This window comes from Papilio xuthus, unplaced genomic scaffold (genome assembly GCF_000836235.2).
Source record: "Papilio xuthus unplaced genomic scaffold, Pxut_1.1 DF829129.1, whole genome shotgun sequence".
NCBI lineage: Eukaryota > Metazoa > Arthropoda > Insecta > Lepidoptera > Papilionidae > Papilio > Papilio xuthus.
In genome coordinates this window covers 527,042-544,178 of record NW_013529520.1, presented here as the reverse complement: position 1 = coordinate 544,178, position 17,137 = coordinate 527,042, and the positions used below count along the sequence as shown (strand labels likewise).

The 17,137-nt window shown below is 33.6% G+C and overlaps 1 protein-coding gene across 2 annotated transcripts in view; it reads right to left on the bottom strand.

The window, feature by feature from the left end:
• Positions 1-17,137, bottom strand: part of LOC106120554 (protein FAM46C) — a 142,214-nt gene that overhangs the window by 94,160 nt on the left and 30,917 nt on the right. The gene's annotated exons all lie outside the window — the stretch shown is intronic.

The window sequence follows — 17,137 nt, the reverse complement described above, 5'->3', positions numbered from 1 at the left end:
AAGCCTCGTAGGTCGCTTCATGCGAATTGCCAATTGACCGGCTTATTGAACTGCGTGCCCTTTCATTATTTACACTTCGATGCAAACACCTTGAGAGTTATTAAAATGTGACGTCATAGAGGTCAATGCACTCTGCATAGACGCGGCCTAATAGTACACTCGAATATGTCAAATAGTATAAATTGAACATGTATTTAAGATATACATAACACGCGATTTGAATAGAACGAACTCTGTGATTGTGACGTGTGACATCGCATTTATTCAAGACTTCACTATTATTAAAATACTTACTTTGAATTTTACTTTATATATGTACATACACAAATATGTGTGTTACACACATGAGTGTTTTTGATAAAGAATTCAGGAAAAAAAATCCCATGTAAAATAGTTAAAACCAAACCGTTCTTTATATCGCAGACATATACCTGAAACAAAACAGAACAATTTATTATAACCGATAAGTTTATATCTAATCCGTAAATCCTCCAAAAAGGTTTACTTTTAAATATATAGTTAGATACATCCAAGTGAATAATAACTTATTTTGTTTAAGTTATAAATGTCTCAAAAGGGCGATGTTTTTTCAGTAGAATCTCAACAAACTTTACAATTCTCTGTATATTTCAAAGAGAATGCGTGTGAACACAATATGTTTTTTAACATATGTTTTTAACAATCGAAACACAAATTCAAGAATATTAATATATAGATTTAGTAACCTGTCACTTAACATATTAAGCTACAGATAAAAAATAATCATCGCCATTTATTATTTTGTATATGGCAAGTTTTTATTATGTAATATTTCTCTTATGACATTTTTATTAATAAAATAAATTATAGCTTAGAAATTGATCGTTCTGTTTTCAACTACCTAAAGGTTAAAAAATATTAAATGACAATTTATAATAAAATAAATCAATTTTACAATAAAATATAAAAATAAAAGCGATGACATCACAAAGATAAAAGAAATTAGTCATCGAATATTCAGAAATCCTTATTCACTTTGGTTGACTTTAAGTAGATTGTAAATAATGCTTTTGGTTTAAAAATCTGTCCCAAAAGATTACAATACGTCGTCCCCGATCCTAAGTGGATTCAAATGATAAATATAATTTCGCTCCGACTGAATTAACGGTAAAAGTTAAATAATATAAATGTATGAAGATCATAATGTAATAGAAAATAATTTTATCATACTTCGAAGTCCCAGTTTAAAAAAAGTTTTTTCCATTCTTAAGGGTAGGAGCGTCGGTGGCTCAAGAGTCAAGCACTTGACTTGCAATCTGCAGGGCGGGGTTCGAATCCCGCCCTGTACCAATGTGTTTTTCGATTTCCGATTTACATATATACATTTATCCGACGTTCTTACGGTGAAGGAAAACATCGTGATGCAACCTGCACATATCTGAGAAGAAATTCAAAGATATGTGTGAAGTCAACCAATCCGCACTTGGCCAGCGTAGATGACTATGGCTTAGTCACCCCTAACTTAAGGTAGGCTCCGAGCCCCTCGGTGGTGACGTAAAGTGAGCTGATGATTATGAAGGATAAGAAAATTTATACAACCTTGGTAAGAGAAACCTCTATTAATTAATTAGGATTTAAAAAAAAACAAGAAGCTGTTTCAAATAAATATATTTTTTGAATAGATTAAAAATAATTTATTATTATATTAAATTGTCAAAAATATGCCAGTATCAACTTTACTGAGAACTTCTTGGAAACGTTTAATGATTTTGATCCTTTAAAAGAAATAAAAATAGCTTGGAAAGAAAATAAAGAGAACTGAACAACAGCTTTTGTGTAGGGATATAAATATTTTATAATCAAATTTATTTGGGAGGTGTCGTTAACGCAGTGTTTGTGCTCTGCGGACAGCTTTCCACGAAATCCGGTGTTCATTAAACGAAGAAATAACATAAAATAATTGATTTTATATCAAAAGACATACGTCAGATTGCCAAATACGAATAAAGGGAATATGTTAAGTTAAAATGTTAGATTTTTTAATGCAAATGCTAAATGAAGGAAGAAAATTAAATGTAACTTTCGTAAACTGACTAAAGTTTTATCTACTACACTATTGCTGTTAATAGTGCTGTTAACATAAATGCAAATTTAACTGATCGTTTTCTTTATTGACAAATAACCCAAATAGTTAAAGCTTACATAACTGAGACCTACTTACAGCAAATATGTAAATATTTATACGTAAAACAATGTCAGACATGTTACTTGACATGTTTTAGATAAAAAAAGCGACGGGAGACAATTATATGCAAATCGACGACCTTGCAAATTGAACGACACACCATTATCGCTATCGGGCGTAGCGAATCTTTAGAAAGTATGCAAACAAACGACGGAGATTCGACTTAACACACCAGGAAATAGAGTTTAATTCAAATCGACCGGTTATATCACGCATCTGTCAGCGGCCGCCTATTACACAGTTGTGCAACGCGCGTTCGCCGGATCGCTAGGGCGGAAAAACTAATGGGCGATCACGTTGTCGATTAATCTTTCATGTGCCGATGGGCGCGTTACGCCTCGGTGCACAATATAACAGGTTATAATCACGGCTAGACTAGTCTACACAACGATATAATTTTGTTCAAATTAATTATATCGAATAATAAAACAGTCTAGAACTAAAAGTTTAAGTTTATGAATTTAATGTATGGATTAACGTTACAATGAAAGTGAATAGGTGATTTATGAAAATGTCATAGCTTGCTAGCTATAAAGGTATTGCTAATTCTATAAAAACAAAAGATAGTTATAAGACAAAGAAGTATAGAAAAGGAAAAAGTGAATCAGTGAACTTGACCGCTGACAATAAACAAACATAGAGTGCGAGGTGGCACAGCGTTTGATGTAACAAGTAAATTGTAACGTGATTACCCGCAGCCTGAAGCCCTGCCCGTGCTAAACTCACACGAGGGCATCAAACAAAACATAATATACTGCGTAGTACTAATGCCCCCAAATCTCTTACCGTTACAAAGTAAACCCAAAGACACATAACATGTTTTACATGCCATCACTAATAAAAACTAAAAATAGAATGTTCCGTTTGAGTTGTGTAAGTTTAACAATTATGGGAATATAATTTAAGTTTAAACAGATAGGAAATAAGGTGTATTATTTATTCAAAACAGGTACTCTGTTATACGATACGTCGCGCGCAAATTACATCTGATATATTGATCCTACAAGAGTAGTACTAGTCTAACGGCTAGGTTAAACCTAGCATCTTACATGCGGTTATAGTAGGGTTTTTGACATAAGAATTCTGTGTGGTTTGAGCTTATTTTATAAAATGAGTGTTTAGTTATGTCATGACATTATATTGTATGTATATTTTTATGTTATATATAAGGTAGCGTTACATATTTGTCGAAATATGTTTTAGCTTGATGACTAACTTGCAATATTAACATTTACTTAAATTCAATTAGTCATATAATAGTTCTTTCGTTAGAATTGAGATTAGATTAATTAAAACTTTTTTCAATTAAGCCTTACGATAAAGATGCTTTCTACATAGAATAACTTTTTAATATTTTCTGAAATTGAATTCACAATTTAATGTATACATAGCCTTTACATAAGTCAAGTTAACCTCTCACGTGGATCGTCCGCCGTGACTCGAATACGTTCCTAATTCCAATGATAGGAAAATTTATACGTATTATATAATAAAGTAGTTTCATCAATTAAATGACTTAATTGCTTTTACATAATATATAGCGAACCGCAATGACTATACATACAGACACTTAGTGGAAATGATTAAAAAAATGAATCTTATAAACCGACTGGAAGTATTTATCAGATAGAGATGATAAAAAGTCAAAGGTAAGTTCAAAATGAAGGTCCTTACTATACGATCAATTTAACCATTACAAAATTAAAACTACTACAAAATTAAGTATATGCCTTTACTGTAGAGTATATATAGTATAGCAAAAATAGAGAGCAATCCTAAAACACATTTACATCTCACTGAGTTAGACATTACGTATAATTATATCATTTATTACGACACTGAATACACACTGACCCGCCGTTTAAACTGTTACTATCGATTCACAGTATTCGTTGGAAATATTGTAATAACGGTGTAAGAGGAGGACGGAATGTTATCCATGAGATTGTCTAATATATTTTGGTCTGAACTAATTTCATATGAAACTAGCTGTCTAAACTAGATTAAAGATAGATGTTGGCCGATTCCCAGACCAACTCAATATGCTCACAAAATATCATAAGAATCGGTCAAGCCGTTTCAGAGGAGTATGGGAACTAAAATTGTGACACGAGAATTTTATACATAAGATTATAAAACATAAAAGTACGGTCAGTTGACAATAGTTTAGATGAACTTAAAATTAAAAATTAACATACATTTTATAAAAGAAATCAAACGAATGTTACAGGATGATTATTAAAAGAAATTTTGATGTTACGCGTCGGTGTAAATGCGGACGCTAATGCGAGGAATTTGCGATTATGAGGTGTAGGTGTAATGTATTAATGAGATCTCAGACGTGCACGAACACACACACTTTCTCAATCAAATACTTCCATCACAATTTGATACACCGCTACAAGTACAAGTCAACTTAAGTAATATGCAAGACTTGCGACCGGTACTGCGCAACATTTTATGTTAGTAAGAAAGTAAAGGAGAAAATGATAATACCGTCAGCAAATAAGATACGCGTTGATACAATTTTCTAGTCTAACGCATATTTATCTAAATTACGAGCGAAACTACAATAAAATACAAACTCTATTTTTCGAGACACATGCTAAAGAATATTCCCTATCAAAACAGCATACCTCCTTACCTATGCCAAGGGATTCTAGACTTTATCACAATGTACTATGAGATTGTTTTCTTTGTTCAAAAGTCGTTGAGGTCAGTAGAACAAGACGGCTCCCCCAGACCTGTTGCTATCGATCCTGGCGCCATCTGGTGCGAGCAGTAACAATGCACGTTCCCGGTCTGGACTCGTAAACACAAACTGACTGGCCTAATGTGATTAGACGTGTTGCAGTCCAGCCTCTACGACATCTAAACGTGACTAAGATTTAAGTGCTATTGTACCATTGTTAATAAACTGTTTAACTACAGTTTTTGAAGCGATTTATCGTTGGTTTCTGACGCTAAAACTCTTGTATAAAACATATCGTCATCCCTGTCATTATCTTTAGAAAAACTGAAATAACAATACGTTTTTGTGATTTTGGTATTAGAAACGCACGATAAGCAACGAGGATTTATTTAGAAGGCAACAATTACATAATATTCTCATTAGACGTATAATATTTTCTTATCTATCTATCCTTTATGAGTAATCAATGCAAATTTTTAACCATCGATAGCTTTAATCTCGACAAAGTATTTAGATAAGTTTCAGCATAAAAAAATTGTAATCTATTAAAACTAACTTAAATTACTTCAACCAGTCCCTAATCTTTGAACTTGGAATATTAACTTAAAACTTACAAGGACCTTCTCACTACAGATAAGCTAAATTGCGACAAATTAAAAATGAAGTAAATCTTAATCGGTAGTTTTAGCCGATTTAAAAAAAAGGAGGTTATTTTTTTGACAATTTTAAAAACTGTTATTGTAACCTATTTAAGTACAGAGCGACAAAATTTAACAAAAAAAAACATAAATGAGTAATAGAGCAAACAAGTAAAATAATAACATTTGAAATCATTTTATATCCGCAAATTATTTACTAAAATTAAAAAATGTGAGAGTATAATAACACAATAAAAGCTCTGATTAAGCCAAAAATTTCGTAAAGGTTTCCGTTTAATTCGACTGCTATATTTTGTCTCTGTTTACTGAAAGAGAATGAAAGAGATGACAATATCTATAAATAGAAATATCGGCTGTTAATTAAACAAATAGAAGGAAATAAATAAAAAGGAATAATAAGAAGAATGAAGAAGCGTCCATAGACTAATGGTTAAAGGTACGGATTTCCGATCACGAGGTCGGGGGTTCGAATCCCGTCATTCCACTATTCTCGTAAACCATATCCTAGCACAAGCTGAGAGTTTAGTAGGAATGGTAAAAGAAATATAAGTAAATTTACAAAAAAAATCTGCTAATATTTAAAAAAATATATCTTTATTATTAAAACTCTACAATAATCATAAGTGTTAGTCAGTTTTATAAAAAAATATGTGTTTAGTGAACAATGGTTGTTAGATGTGTCAATGGTACGATCAGTCGGGGTGAACAAAATGGCGCATGCGCATACGCTGACCTTGGTCACGGTCGCGCGCGGAGTAATCGCGGTGCGCACTAACCGAATTGTCACGACATCGCCTTTGTTTGTTGTTAAAACATTTCCTTTCATATGATCACTTGCAACAGTTAAATATACAAGACTAGCTGCTTGTAGTAGATAGATGTTAAAAGATCTGATAACTACGTATTCATAATTTTGTACGGCTAACTGTGGATTTACGAGATCAAAACATCTGTATTCATAGGAAGAAAATCCGACGCCATGTCGGTGTAATGGCGCAACACTAGCCTTGCTAAAATGTTGACGTTTATATCCCGTCACTCATTCTGACACTTCACTTTGTAACGAAAGCGCGCCATTCGCTTTAAAGGATTGTAACTAAAAGTTATGTCTAAAATTATAAACGACATCGTCCACCGTGTCATTGAACAAACAGAGATAATCATCATCATCGTGATAATAATAGGTTTTGAATGGGGAATTGTGGTCTTAGAAACCCACGGTAAAGCTAAAGAAATCTTAGAATCCAAGGCGACAGAAATACCAAAACGTATTATTGTTTCAGGGAGATAATAATGACAAAAAGAATCTCTGATGTTTATTACTATACAGCAAAAAACAATCTATAACATCTCGAAAACAATGTATTATAAAAAAAGCATCCGAAAATTTATGGATAAAGGAGTGTAGTAACTTGTAGAAATTTCTTGAAGAACAAGCTATATGTGATGGTCTCTTAATTTTTCTGTATTATTATGGTATTGACCTGAGATTAGCAAACCTATACAATTTTATGTTATTTTTTATAACCCTAATAAAAACTGTCCAACACGTGTCAAATTTACTGAAAAATTTACTGTTACGAAATTCTGTTTAAGCTAATAAACACGTTCACTAGTAAATTATTGACATTTAACCATAGAACAAATATAGAATAAACATAGAACTGTCATAGTCTGTTTTTACTGGAAGTTAAAAATGATTTTTGAAACTGGAGTTATTAAGAGTCTTACTATTATAAATATGACTATTTGGATAGATGCAAGAATGTTTGAAGTTATCTCCAGACCATCTGCATGGATCTCGCAAAAAATTGGCAAAAATGTGGAACGTGGAAGAACACATAGACTACTAATTATGTTTTTTTTTCAATTCTGCATGAACGGTATCGCAGACGACAGCTAATTCTAAGCTTGTAAATAGGTACCATGCTTAAGTGCCTCTTTTACCCATAAAAATGCTATTTTTCAGTTCTCGTGGTCAGTATATTCTGCTTTTGTTATCCAAAAATTGAAGTCTTCTTTAATTTACGGTTGTCTGTCTGTTCCTTGCAAGGTGTTCATTCTTGTCTATATTTGTCTGTAGTTATTTATAAGGTATTTTGGTTGTGTCTTATATTAAAGGGTTATAAATCGAGCGTGAGTTTGTGTGCAGTTTGAATCACGATTTTTGCATTACATTGGACAGGTCGTGATCTTTTGCGCACCGATACCGCTAACGGCAGCCTTATTTGCATATGTGAACTTGCAGCTGAATTTATAGGATAAATCTTTGAATTTAATTTAACAATACGAAGGAATATAATAGATATTCATTAAATTTAATATTAAAACTTGGAGCGTCGGTGGCTCAGTGGTCAAGCACACATGCAATCTGCAGGTCCTGGATTCGAATCCCGCCATGTACCAATGTGTTTTTCGATTTCCGATTTACATATGTACATTTATCCGACGTTCTTACGGTGAAGGAAAACATCGTGATTCAACCTGCACATATCTGAGAAGAAATTAGAAAGAAATAAAGATATGTTCACACACATCTTGAAATTAAGGGTGATAAGGCCATTGTGAAACACGCTGGCCAAGTGCGGGTTGGTTGACCAGCGTGGTTGACAATGGCCTTATCACCCTTAATTTAGGGTAGGCTCCGAGCCCCTCGGTGGGGACGTATAGTGAGCTGATGATGATGAATATTAAAACTTGAAAGGACTTTATTGGTTAGAGAATTAAGCGCGAAATATAAGAAAACGTTAACAAGAACCAAACTAATTTACCAAGTAAAAAAAAACATACATCTTTATAATTATTTTTATTTGTAATTCTAATAACTACAGATTTTCAAAACCATTATTGCAATTGCAAAAGCATTAAATTGTTTTATTTGACGCAATAAACAAGATCCCAATTGCTATGTGATCAAACATTGCTTATTTAATGATGTTAAGTGCAACACTCCGTACCTATACAATTGTATTTTAGATTAAACAAATGAATAGGAATAACGAAATTAAATAACGCAATACATTATTATCGATATTTTGTAACGGTTAACGTCACTATCGTAACGCGACAATATCGCTATCTCTTTCATGTAGTATGAAAACAACAGATATAGCAGTAGTCGAATAGTCACGCAATTTGAAAATGGTAACGTCGATGAAATTAATTGGAAACGAAAATTGAAAGGGATTTAGCAAGAGTCCCGCGAGACTCGTGGATTGCCTTACCTCGTAATAAGCGAGGAGCTTCGCTTGTTAGCGAGTTAAATCGGTTTGTTGACGATCGCCCGTCGGTTAGTCAAACGTTTATTTAAACGATTGCCCAACTAATTAACTGATCTTTGAATTGATGACAATTCAATGTTTCGTTATCCTATTAAGTTTATTTAGTCTTTGAATAATTGTATAAAGATGTCCATTTATTCAAAGACTTTATATTCAAAGCATTTATACTGAAAAATTAACTTTCATTTTTTTGTAGCTTGCTGTATCTAAGAATATTTACTGTATACTTTTTAGTTTTCAGAGCAATATCCCAATCCTAGTCATACATCTTACACGAAGGCTTTGAAAGTACTATACAATTTTACAAAGAGGTTTTTTTAGGGTGCCATACCTCATAGAAAAAAAACGGAACTCTTATAGCATCATATGTCCGTCCGTCCGTCTGTCAAGACCCTTTTTTTAAAAAAAAAAAAGTCGTTTTTGGATTGCTAAAAGATTGTTATAAAATTAACTTGTATTAATTTATATTTTTTCAGTAAAAGAAATAATGATAAAATTTTAAGCATGATAAAGAAGGCTTTGCATACAACATTTATTTAAACGAGGCAAACGCCAAGGGCCAAGTTACACCTCCAAGTTGTCGGGTGACTTGACCGCTCTCGTCGGAGTCAAGTGTCAACTAGTTTGCTAATGTCCCGCAATTTGTCTGCGAGTTAAATGGTCAAATGACGGCGCCCGGAGACCTTTATAATATCTTCATTATATTTCTATTGTAACCATTTAAATACTACTTCTGCTATCTACATCCTATAAATACTTAACAACGTAAATATATTTTTTATTTTATTAAAAAAGAGTCTTGACACACAGACGGATAACAAAGTGATTCTATAAGGGTCCCATTTTTTTCCTTTTTAGGTACGGAACCCTAAAAAGTATAATACTTTGTCAAACTCAGTAAGGAAATCTAATGTATAAGAAAATAGCTATCGCCCGCGACTCTATCCGCGCGGAACTAAAATAACTTGATAAGTAGACTGTGTTCTTTCACATTATGTTCTACATATATGTCAAATTTTAGCTAGATCCATGCAGCAATTCCGGTGATACCTTCTAACAACCATCCATCTAAACATTCGCATTTATAATATTAGATAGAAGTAACATATACTAATAATCTTCTGTAGTAATTCTTTAAAATGACAGTGACTATTATTTATTAATCGTTTAAAATGTTAGTATTCACGTTTAATTGTAAATCAATTTCGAATTCACGTAAACGACAATATTAAAACGTAAATAAATTATATCCAGCGTTTAATCTTAAATCTTAATTTGGTTGAAAGAGGTCATCACTTTGAGGATTATGAAAACTTTAAGGTGTAAAATGAATTATTATTTTATGAAAGGTCTGAGGTGAGGGGAGATTCTGGAGTCTTGAACCCGGCTGACATTAACACTTCGTTGCTTTATAAAGATACTTTTATACGGAGAAAATGTTGTAATAAACCAAGTTTTACTTGTGTTTATTTCATTTATTTATAGTGGTTAAGCTTTTTTTGCTATGTACAATTTTAAATGTTTAAAAACTTTGAAGAATTCATGCGGACATTTCTTCTTGTTGCAGAGGAATATTTTCACGCACAACTAGAATGCTATCTGTCTGATACATATTATCTTTATCTACATAAGTAAAGCGAAAACTCATTGCGATGTAAGTACAATGCTACACAAATAAAGATCAATTTTAAATTTAATTAATGCTTACTACTTTTTTTAAGTTATTCTGTAAATATCTGTAGCTCTGTCGCATACTGAGAGCGATCCTAAGTGATCTAAGGTCGATCTGTCATGGCTGCCAACCGGACGTGACGTCACGACGATAACGTTAGAGGACGGTCAAATACAATACTTTTTTTGTCTAATTGCATGATTTTCACAATTTGTTTCGCGCGTGTTCGCTGCAATTTGTATTTAACAACTGCGTATTACTTTGCTCAGCTGTTGTCACTATTATATTTTAAAAATAAGCATAAAAACACGGGATAAGGTTAATCGATCCAAAAACACGTACGTCATACGTATATTTGAAATTCACGAATATTCGTTTATGTAACAAATCATATATATTTTTAGTTTCCACTGTCGTAAATAAGATCAATATTTCTATCATTATTTTGGAAAAACAAGAGACAATGATAATTATCTTAGATCGATCAAATACTACACTCCGTAATGTTTGAAAAATAGAACGTTTTCATGTAGACACTGTTTTTATTTCACCGGTGCGTTCCACCGGAGATCACGGAGCCCTGCCAGTGGCACTAGAGAATGGCCACTGACTGGATTTTAGTGGGTAAAACCATGTAACCTTGTTCCTCCCAGGAGAAGGGTATCTTTGTTGAGATTTCTCCCCGATACCAAAAAAGGCACTGTTTTCGTTTAACGCAATATACTAATATATCAAAATAAATGATTTTCCATGAAATAATAATCCAGTTTACATACATATGTCCACTATTATAGCGTAAATTGACCAAACAAATTCAGTATTGTGAAGAGAAATCACGTCGCACATTCGTGGAAGTTTATTGACATAAATATTGGACGTATATATTTTTATTGCGAAGTTTAAGCGTTGCTTTTGTTAGATATTATCCAGTATGTGTATCTAGTTAAAGTAGTTATGTTACTGTAAAAGCGCAAATTACTGTAAATATGTTATTTACTGGTAAAACTTAAGGTTTACCAAATTGTTAAATTCCGAAAATTTACCACGGAAACCTCAAGAATTAGGTATTTAAAATACATGGTAAATGTCGGTGAACAGTTAACGCATTATTTTTTACTGGTAAATTTTAAGATTCACCGGAGTTCGTTCTTTTACAGTAACATATATACACTGTGGCGCTAAAAGAAACAAATACACTTTGGTTGAACGTCTCTTTACTGAGAAAATAAATGTCTTTATACGAAGCGAAGACCGCTGGCATGGCCCAGATTTCCATGAAAAGAGGCTGCATTTTTATAGATTCATGCAAATTTAATTTTATACTTACTAAGAATAGATGCATCTTGTTATTCAGAAAATCTCAGAATGTCTCTCAAATGAACCTTTTATTGGTTATTTAAAAGTAAATTACTTTTTCCCATTTAAATATAGGATGATGAAGGAGCGTCAGTGGCTCAGTGGTCAAGCACTTGACTTGCAATCTGCAGGTCCTGGGTTCGAATCCCGCCATGTACCAATGTGTTTTTCGATTTCCGATTTACATATGTACATTTATCCGACGTTCTTACAAGCGAGCGGCCACCTGAAATCGCCGTTATAGCGAAGTGACCGTTGCCCATAGACACACTCAATTGCATATGCGTTACACATAAAGAAAATATAATCTCTTTCCCTGCATCCTCTATTTCGGAAAGTTCACTTCTACTTCCCATCCTTTCCTTATAAGAAAAAGGGTGGGAAGGGAAAGAGGACTGAATAAGGCCTCCGGGATGCACAGTCATCAGACGAAACGCGGAATAACTTCCACTTCACGCCTGTCTTCTGTGTGGTCGTGGTATTTCACCGGGCGAACCGGGCCAATTCGAAATATTATGAAATAGGAAAACGGAATAAACAATGTTCGTGGTTTATTCTTCACATATGTCGACAGCTTGTCATACCTCCACACTGAGGCGCTTATAGCCTTCCCCAATATAATGAAGACTAGGCCATAATCAACCACGCTGACCCAGTGCGGATTGACTTCACACATATTTGTTGAATTTCTTATCAGACATGTGCAGGTTGGATCACGATGTTTTGAAAAACACAGTGGTACATGGCGGGTATCTAACTCAGTTTTTTTCGGTCCAGTAGAGCACTCAACTGCGCCACTGACGCTCTTTTATTTTTTCATGAGTACGTAATGTGCTCTGTAACGGAATTTTGCTACGATTTTTTTTCCTGTAACTGTGAAACAGCGACAGGGATCACGAATAAGAAGATCTGATACAAAATGACAATATTTAAATTGTTATTTTTAGACAAAAAGGATCTTCAGAGGAGACTACTAAAACGTTTTGTCCGACTCAACAATTCACTTTTTCACTACAAAAAAAAACTGATAAGGTAATGTTGATATAAAGAGGTGTTGATTTAAGGAGGGTTACATTTCTGTGGAAATCCCGCAAGTGGCAATGAAAGGACCTTGAGGACCACGGCCTGAGGGGCAGGGGAGAAGGGCAGGGGGAGGGGTCTGCACGCTCTCGTTAGCAAGTAATCAGATTAGCCGTTTTCGTTTGATTTTAAATTGGACGCGCGACGTGGACGGACGACTTTATCAACTTTGTATATTTGTAGTATAATGTAATAAAAACAGATTTGATTTAATAGAAGCAAAGAATCCCGGACACGAGGAGAATGTAGTACATGAGATATTAAAATACCGTTTTTAAGAAATTAGTAAATAAATCTTAAAACGTTTAATTTATAGAGATATAGCCCAGTACAGTATGTTAGTTTATTTGTGTCATCGATTAATAGAAAATTTAGTAAGTTTATAAACTGCTTTCGAAATGTGGTGTTGGAGGCGAATGTTGCGTATTCCGTGGACTGCGAAACGAACAAATAAGCAGGCTATATTGGGACTTAATATCACGACTGCCCTGAGACAAGCCGAAGACAGGACGGCGTGGAGGCAACTGGTCGACACGGCCGTTGAAGCGTATCAGGACAAGCACGACCTTCAGTAATGAAGAATACGAAGAAGAAGAAGATAAACTGACCTACTGACGGATTAAGTAGAAGACTACTGTTAAACCTTAAACGTATTGAGGTATATTTCGTCAGTACAACTACCGCATAGGAAGCAATTGCAAGCAATCTGACTGTATCAAACATTAACAAACACTCGAGTAGCGGCGGATTCAATCAGCGATATATCAAATTGAATGATTATTATATTTTCCCTTTCTATTCAATCGTAAACTTTACAAAGTAATTCCAATAATTTACAATATAATTATATTAACAAATTTCAGTAATGTTAAACCTCATCATGATGTGAGTTTTTTTTTATATTTTTATTGGAAGAATACTTTAAATTTTCAGTTAAATAATCTTGTACGTGTTAAAAACTGCCAAATTATGAAATATTATAAATTAAAAAAATATTTGTCTGTCTTCGAAAGACAAGAGACACATAATTCATGTATTTATTTCAAAGTAACAGTTAGTCAGTCCTTGCATTCCATTAATTTCGCAAATCGAAAAGAAAATGAATGTCCATTTCTAAGTCAATGAAGATGCAATTTGTCTGAGCCGACTGCGGACTGATTACATCTGGACGTTCTCTTTTTCATAACTATAGCTGTTTCGTCATTGTTTCGTCAGCATTTCGTCATTCGTCATTGGCACGTGGCAGACGCATTCCGAACACTTCCTTCGCATCTTCGACCTTTCACAAAGTTAGAGATCTTAGCTTCACATCTTACGTTCACTTTTGAAATTTCAGTGTTAAGATTTTATATTACATCAAATACTAGATTCCAATTAAAACTGCAACTTAAATATTTAAAAATAAACTCATTATAAAAATATTTTCATTACTTTTGGTATCACATGTATTTCTTTAGTTGTAAAATTTCAAAACTAAACATCGGAACAACCCAACAAGGTTTAAACGGTGGTAGAGCCAGCAACAAGACCACACCGAAGACAATCGTGAAGTGGAAGCAATTCCGCGTTTCGTCGAATGTGTGTGTCAGAGGCCTAATTTTAGTCCCCTTTACCTTCCCACCCTTTTTATAATAAAAGGGGTAAGAAGGGGACTATATACTTTTTTTTGCCATTGTAAGCAACGCATATGCAAACGCTGGTATCTGGGCAGCGGCCAATTCGCTATTTTGGCGAAATTTATATGACCGTTGGCATGTTACACCATATAAAATAAAAACAATCAAAACGTATGAAAAACAACAATACGAACAGATTGAAAAAAAGACCTGATTCTCTTTATGAAAATATGCAAATTGCGTTGTTGGAACGATAACGGCGGACAAACATAACTGCCCTTGGGTGAATACGTCCGTCAGTCGAGTATCGATTTTACACGCACATAGAATAAACGACTGAATAAGGCTTCCACTACGCGACATATAATAGATATTTTCACACGATTCTAGTCTATAACCTACTATTCACAAGTATTAAATTCGCGTATACAAGTCACGTCAACGATAATTAAGTACAGGTATGTACAGCTGTTTGTTTGGCCTTGGTCAAGATTCATTTACGTTATAAAAAATAATGAATACGCCAGTTTTGTACAATTTGCAGGCAAGCGTGCGCAGTGGATTTACACAGATGCCCGACGCCATATTTAATGGGAATAGTGGAGACAGGAAACAATTGCATGCAAATGAGTTTTGGACGATTAGCGCTAGTTAGTACGCGACCTAAGTCGGAATCTTTGGTGTTAAGAGATAAGACTTCTCTTGATATGTATAAATCAGGCGAAGTGTTTCCCAGATCTTTTCAGACTTATACGTGTGTGTAATAAGCTATCTTAAAAATCATACAAATATTATAAATGCGAATGTTTAGATGGATGGATGGATAGATGGATGTTTGTTTGAAGGTATCTCCGGTATGGCTTCACGGATCTTGATGAAATTAAACAGCGATGTAGAATATAGCATGAAAAAACACATAGGCTACTAATTTAGTTTGCATTTATTTTCGCGCGGACGGAGTCGCGGGCGATAGCTAGTAGTATTATAACAAAGCGTTGATCACGTTGGAACAGGATACATACATAATGTCAGTGTAATGGTTTCATACTTTCACTCGACAGACAAAGATTTTACATAGAAAATTGTGCAACAAATTGCACATTGCTGTATCTGCGACGCTTCACATAACACGAGACGAATCCCTTACGTATTCCAATATCATAATATTTTTTTTATTACTATTCATTAAATTATTACTTAGGATAATTTATTGTTTCTTTAAAACACCTATTTAATACAGTTCCAGAAAAAATAATGAAACATTAACTTTTTTTTCGTAGGATTCTATTTACAAGAAGTGAAAATAAACCATCATTTCATTTCATTACATCGAACTTAAGTAAATATTGATTCTGCAAATATTATATAAAGTTTATCGAAATTGTTATGAGTCCTAGTAATTCCCTAGGCATTGTAATAGTTATTAAAAGATTGGTTAAAGCTGGACATTGCAATCTATGCCTCAACGAGACAGTCTCCCGCGGGAACAACGACTCTATTGATTACTAATACGTTTGTTATATCGGAGAAATATAATTTCATTATTTGTCTTGCTATCAAGAGAAATACAAGAAAAGTGACTGGTATATTTAAAAGTAATCAGATGTTTGTAAAAAGGAACGCTATATTAAGGTTTCTGAACCTATATTCTTCTATGATTTAATCTTACTAATATTATCAATGCGAATGTTTAGATGGATGGATGGATGTTTGAAGGTATCTCCAGAACAGCTGAACGGGTCTCGATGAAATTTGCCATACATATAGAACATAGTCTGAAAGAACACGCACGCTACTAATTTAGTTTTTTTTTTATATTTCTTAGCGGACGGTGTCGCAGGTAACAGCTAGTTTGGTAATTTTTTTTAAAAGATACAAAAAAGATAAAATCAGGGTGATTTTAGAATCTGTCCACGCCTTTGCGTTGACGTCATCGTATCAAATGTCACGAATCTGGTGTGGCCATAAACAAGACGGATCCCGCAGCCGTAGAGAATACTGATGCAGGAGCAAAGGAAGCGAAAGAAGGATTTGTTTTTATCATTTCGCACACGTTCAAACTTAACGGATTCACTTTACGTAAGTTTCGCAAAAAAAAAACAAGTTGCTTTTTTATTAAAAACAGCTGCTTCAAAAGGATATACATGGCCATTTTATATTTTTATTTTATAGTGCGATATAAATTTAATTTACTTCACATCTTCCCGACAGATAAATATTTAAATTGTCATTTATCAAACCAAATAGTGTAGAACTTATTAAATATAGTTACGATAACGCTATTAAAAACCCACTGAAATTAAAAAAAAATGTCTTGAGCATAATCTTACTAATATAATATAATATCTTACTTCTTACTAATATTATAAATGCCAAAGTTTTGATGGATGTTTATTTGAAGGTATCTCCAGACCGGCTGAAAAGATCTCGCTGAAGTTTGGCACAGATGTAGAATAATCTGGAATAACACAGGCTACTAATTAGTTTTTTTTTAAATTTCGCGCGGATGGAGTTGCAGGCGACACCTAGTTATAACATACAAACTTACAACAATGTC